The sequence below is a fragment of the Leptosomus discolor genome, chromosome Z (genome assembly GCF_034619465.1).
Source record: "Leptosomus discolor isolate bLepDis1 chromosome Z, bLepDis1.hap2, whole genome shotgun sequence".
Lineage (NCBI taxonomy): Eukaryota > Metazoa > Chordata > Aves > Leptosomiformes > Leptosomidae > Leptosomus > Leptosomus discolor.
In genome coordinates this window covers 16,801,703-16,807,423 of record NC_141419.1, presented here as the reverse complement: position 1 = coordinate 16,807,423, position 5,721 = coordinate 16,801,703, and the positions used below count along the sequence as shown (strand labels likewise).

General features: G+C 48.1%; 1 pseudogene; it reads right to left on the bottom strand.

Annotated features, from left to right (window-relative positions):
• Positions 1-3,713: 3,713 nt before the first annotated feature.
• Positions 3,714-5,505, bottom strand: LOC147413231 (uncharacterized; annotated as a pseudogene).
• Positions 5,506-5,721: the final 216 nt, after the last annotated feature.

The window sequence follows — 5,721 nt, the reverse complement described above, 5'->3', positions numbered from 1 at the left end:
GCTATATCCCTTCCCAAGCTTTTACCCACCCCCAGCCTTCTGGGGAAATGTTGGGGAAACAGCCTTGGTGCTGTGTGAGCCCTGCTCAGCAGTAGTCAAAACACTGATGTGTTATCTAGCTACCACTGCACAGCACAGTGAGGGCTGCATCTCAGGCAGACCCATTACACTATCCACCCCTTATTCCATACCACTTGTGTCATGCTCAGGTACCACATAATTTAATGTACATCCTTCTTACAACTTACAATTGACGCTACATGCTTAAACCATCTTTATCTCCAACATAGAGATTTAACATTTCTTATTAACTACCATCCCTTGTCTTTTAGCAGACAGATAGTCTTTTTCCCAGGTCTACAACTTGTGTTCTGTCTGTCAAGATGAGTGTTCAGGACAGGAGAAGCACTATGTTTGATCGTTGGGCACCAGCGCCGGCTTGGTTTTGGTCATCGCTGCACTCTTCTGGTTCTTGCAAAACTCTGTCTTTGTCACTCCAGGTCACTCCTGCTACATTACTTTCCTGCAACATACAAATTACTTCTCGGCAAAGGTTAAGTCTCCTTGGAACACACATCGGGTCTCCCCATCGTTCTGCGTTACCCACCAAGTACACCCAGGGCCCTGAGCAAAGACAATCCCACGAATAGGTTTGTCTTTTCCCATGGGAGGAGCAACCCACATCGCCTTTCCCAGCCACTTTCTTGTATGCACTACGGGGACTTTATCTCCTCCCACAGTATGCAGAGGTTTTGTTTGGGCAGAACCAGGACGGTTAGCCGATACTCTGGTATTAACTAGCCAAGTGGCTTCTGCTAAATTTATGTCTCAGTGCTTCCATGCCCCATGGCCCAATGCTTTCAACATCGTCTTTAACAGTCCATTATATCATTCAATCTTTCCAGAAGCTTGTGGGTGGTAGAGGATGTGATACACCCACTCAATGCCATGTTTCTTCACCCAGGTGTTTATTAGGTTATTTCGGAAATGTGTTCCATTGTCTGATTCAATTCTTTCTGGGATGCCATGTCGCCACAAAATTTGTCTTTTGAGGCCTAAGATGGTGTTTCGGGCAGTGGCATGGTTTATAGGGTATGTTTCTAGCCAATCAGTAGTTCGTTCCACCATGGTGAGTATGTAGCGCTTGCCTTGATGTGTTCGTGGCAGTGGTCCAATATAGTCAATTTGCCAGGCCTCACCATATCGAAAACCCAGCCACCACCCTCTATTCCAGGGAGATTTTACTCATGTGGCTCGCTTGATTGCAGCACATGTTTCACATTCATGAGTGACCTGTGTAATGGCCTCCATGGTCAAGTCCACCCCTCGATCGCGAGCCCATCTGTATGTTGCATCTCTTCCTAGATGTCCAGATGTTTCATGGGCCCATCTAGCTACAAATAGCTCACCCTTATGCTCCCAGTCCAGGTCCACCTCAGCTACTTCGATTTTGTCAGCCTTGTCTACCTGTTCATTGTTTTGATGTTCTTCTGTGGCACGGCTTTTGGGCATGTGAGCATCTACATGACGTACCTTTAGAGTCACGTTTTCTACCCATGCAGCAATGTCCTGCCACAGTGCAGCAGCCCAGATGGATTTACCTCTGCACTGCCAATTAGTCTTCTTCCACTGCTGTAACCAACCCCATAGGGCATTAGCCACCATCCAGAAATCGGTACAGAGATAGAGTACTGGCCACTATTCTCTCTCCGCAATCTCCAGGGCTAGTTGGATAGCTTTTACTTCTGCAAACTGACTTGACTCGCCTTCTCCTTCAGCAGCCTCAATGACTTGTTGTGTGGGATTCCACACAGCAGCTTTCCACTTCCAACGGTTTCCTACCACGCAACAGGATCCATTCGTAAACAAAGCATAACGCCTTTCATCTTCTGATAACTCATATGGTGGTGCCTCTTGGGCACGAGCCGTCTCCTCAGGCAGTGCTCCAAAATCTCTGCCTTCTGGCCAGTCCATGATTTCTTCCAGGATTCCTGGACGGTTGGGTTTTCCCAGTCAGGCTCATTGGGTGATCAATGCTACCCACTTACTCCATGTAGTGCTGGTTGTGTGATGTGTAGAAGGCATGTCTCCTTTGAACATCCAGTGTAACACAGGCAATCATGATGCCAAGAGGAGAGATGCTTCTGTACCAACAACTTCTGAAGCAGCTCGAACCCCCTCATATGCTGCTAGTATCTCTTTTTCAGTTGGGGTGTAGTGGGCTTCTGATCCTCGATATCCTTGGCTCCAAAACCCTAATGGTTGACCTCGGGTTTCTACTGATGTCTTCTGCCAGAGGCTCCGGGTGAGACCATGCTCCCCAGCTGCAGTATAGAGGACATTCTGCACAGTTGGTCCTGTCCAGACAGGCCCAAGAGCTACTGCACGAGCTATTTCCTATTTGATATGCTCAAAGTCTTGTTGTTGCTCAGAACCCCACTCAAAACAGTTCTTCTTTCATGTCACTCGATAGAGAGGACTCACAAGCTGACTATAACCTGGAATATGCATTCTCCAGAACCCCACAGGCCTAGGAAAGCTTGTATTTCCTTTTTGTTAGCTGGTGGAGACATAGTTGCTATCTTCTTGACCACCTCCATAGGCACGTGACGGTGTCCATCCTGCCATTTTATTCCTAAGAACTGAATCTCCTGTGCAGGTCCCTTAACTTTGTTTTTCTTTATGGCGAAGCCAGCCTTCAGAAGAATTTGAATTACTTTTTTTCCTTTCTCGAACACTTCTTCTTCCTTATCACCCCACACAATGATGTCATCAATGTACTGTAGATGTTCAGGGGCATAGCCCTTTTCCAGTGTGGTTTGTATCAGTCCATGAGAAATGGTAGGGCTGTGCTTCCACCCCTGGGGCAGTCGAGTCCAGGTATATTGGATACCCCTCCATGTGAAAGCAAACTGTGGCCTGCACTCTGCTGCCAAAGGAATTGAGAAAAACGCATTGGCAATATCAATCGTAGCATATCACTTTGCTGCCTTCGACTCCAGTTCATATTGGAGCTCTAGCATATCTGGTACAGCAGCACTCAATGGTGGCGTCACATCATTCAGGCCATGATAGTCTACTGTTAACGTCCACCCTCCATCAGACTTTTGCACTGGCCATATGGGGCTATTAAAAGGCGAATGAGTCTTGCTGATGACTCCTTGGCTCTCCAGTTGATGAATCAGCTCATGGATGGGAGCCAAGGAGCCTCGGTTGGTGCGATGTTGTTGTCGGTGCACTGTTCTGGTAGCAATTGGCACTTGTTGTTCTTCAACTTGCAGCAGTCCTACAACGAATGGATCCTCCGAAAGGCCAGGCAGGGTAGATAGCTGTTTGATATTCTCGGTGTTCACAGTGGCTACACCAAAAGCCCATTGATATCCCTTTGGGTCCTTGAAATACCCTCTCTTGAGGTAGTCTATGCCAAGGATACAAGGGGCCTCTGGGCCAGTCACAATGGGATGTTTTTCGCATTCGTCACCTGTTAGGCTCACCTCAGCCTCCAACACAGATAATTCTTGGCATCCTCCTGTCACTCCTGAGATCCAGATGGGTTCTGTGCCCCTATACCCTGATGGCACCAACGTACATTGCGCACCAGTATCTACTAAAGCTTTGTACTTCTGTGGGTCTGATGTGCCAGGCCATCGGATCCACACAGTCCAGTATACACGATCATCCCTTTCCTTCTCCTGTCCCAAGGCAGGGACCCTCTATTCCTGTTCCTCATCAGAATATTCACTGTCTGACCTTTGCATTGCCAGACCAGAGGTTCCCTCACCAGGATCAAGGGAGGTGATCTCAGTTCTTTTATATCTGGGAGACCGTTGATTGCCTTCTTGGGTCTTTGCAGAGACCATGCTGACAGCTTTCTTGGGTGATCCCTTCTTAACAGGTGTATTCCCTCTCAGTTCACATACATGGGCTTCCAGCTTGGAGGTGGGTTCACCATCCCACTTCCTCATGTCCTCCCCCTGGTCACGCAAGAAAACCCAGAGTGCACCATGTAGCATACGTTGAGGTCTTCCTTTCCCTCACCAGCGCAGGAGAGGACTGTCTTCTTGGGGCACCCCTGACAGCTATGGTGCTGTCCCGTAGGAATGAGGTACACAGATTTTCTTCAAAGTTTCGGAGCCAAGCAGATACTCTTTCCACAGTCACTGTATCCGTATCTGGGTAATACATTGAAGCCAGGCTGCTAGAATACGACACAGGGGCACTTTGAACCACCTTCCTCCGCATGGCCCGTGAGCACGGAACATCCTCTGGATCTTTGGGAACTCTATCATTGTCTTGATCGCTATAGATGATTTCCAGCACTGCTAGTTCTCTCAGGTACTGGATGCCTTCGTCTGCAGTAGTCCACTTTCATGGTGAGGTTGCAAGATCTTCCTTGAATGGATATCTTGCCCTTACACTTAAGAGCAGCCGTCTCCAGAGGCCGCAAATTGCTGTCTCTTTTCCAATTCCTCTCTCTATTCCCCGATCTCTAGCAAGGGATCCCAGCTGTTTGGCTTCCCTACCTTCCAGCTGTTGACTGTCAGCCCCGTTATCCCAGCATCGGAGCATCCAGGCAGCAATCCGCTCACCCGGCTGGTGGCTGTAATCTTTCCGCAGGTCTCGAAGTTCTGATGAGGTTAAGGACCGAGTAGTTTCTGCTTCTTGTTTGATTTCTCTTACTTCTTCCTCTGATTTCCTTGTTGAAGGACTGGCTTCTTGATCGGATACTTCTTTCTCCCTTGTTAATCGAGGCTATGGACTTGTTGCTTTTCTTATCCACTGTTTCTTCTTCACTACTGGGGCAATTACTGTAGTCATTGTTGTTTGGGTTCCCATCTCAGCCATGGTATTCTCAGATGTAGTTTGGGTCCCTGCTTCAGCCACAGTCCTCTGACAGTATTGAACTGTGGCTCGATAGGCACAGGCCAGGCTCCAGTACAGGGCTAGAAGCTGCTGGGTGTCATTGGGGTAGATAAGACACCCTTCTATCAGGTGGTGCGTTAGTTTGCTAGGATTGCTTGCCTGTTCAGGTGTGAAGTCCCAGGTTATGGGAGGTGACAACCATCCTAAGAATCTGCCCAAATCCTTCCACACACCCTGCCACCCAGGGACTGGCCGCCTCAGGGCACTTTTCAGCATTGCCTGATCCAAAAGCTGTCTTCTCTTATACCAGGATGATGCCAGATTCCACAGAACCCATACCATGCCAAAAGTATTAATGAGTAATCTTAAACAACTCACATAAGGGTGAATGAGAACCTTGGGAGCCTGCATAACAAAATCATCTACATCGATTTCAGGTAGGGAGAGGGAGATGGATTCTTTCATCTTCTCCACAACATAGCTCCCAAAGCACAAGGCCATCACTACCAGGTAAGAGCACATAGCTATTATTTGAGCTAGCATGCTCCCAAGCTCCTTCATCCTCTGCATGCAATAGCTTCCCCAGCACACTAAAGCTATCAATGTGATAACAAAGTATATAGCAGCTGTTTCTACTAGCATGCTCCCAAGCAGAGCAAAATAAAGAGATAAGCACTGCAATTAACAAACTCCATGACCTGCACAGGAGTTTTGCTGCTTACTAGCTACTACAGCTACAGCACACTTAATGCAAAACTGCCGTTATCGTGCCCCATGTTGGGCGCCAAAAAGACTGTGGTGGATTGGCCCTGGCCAGATGCCAGGTACCCACCAAAGCCACTTCATCACTCTCACCCC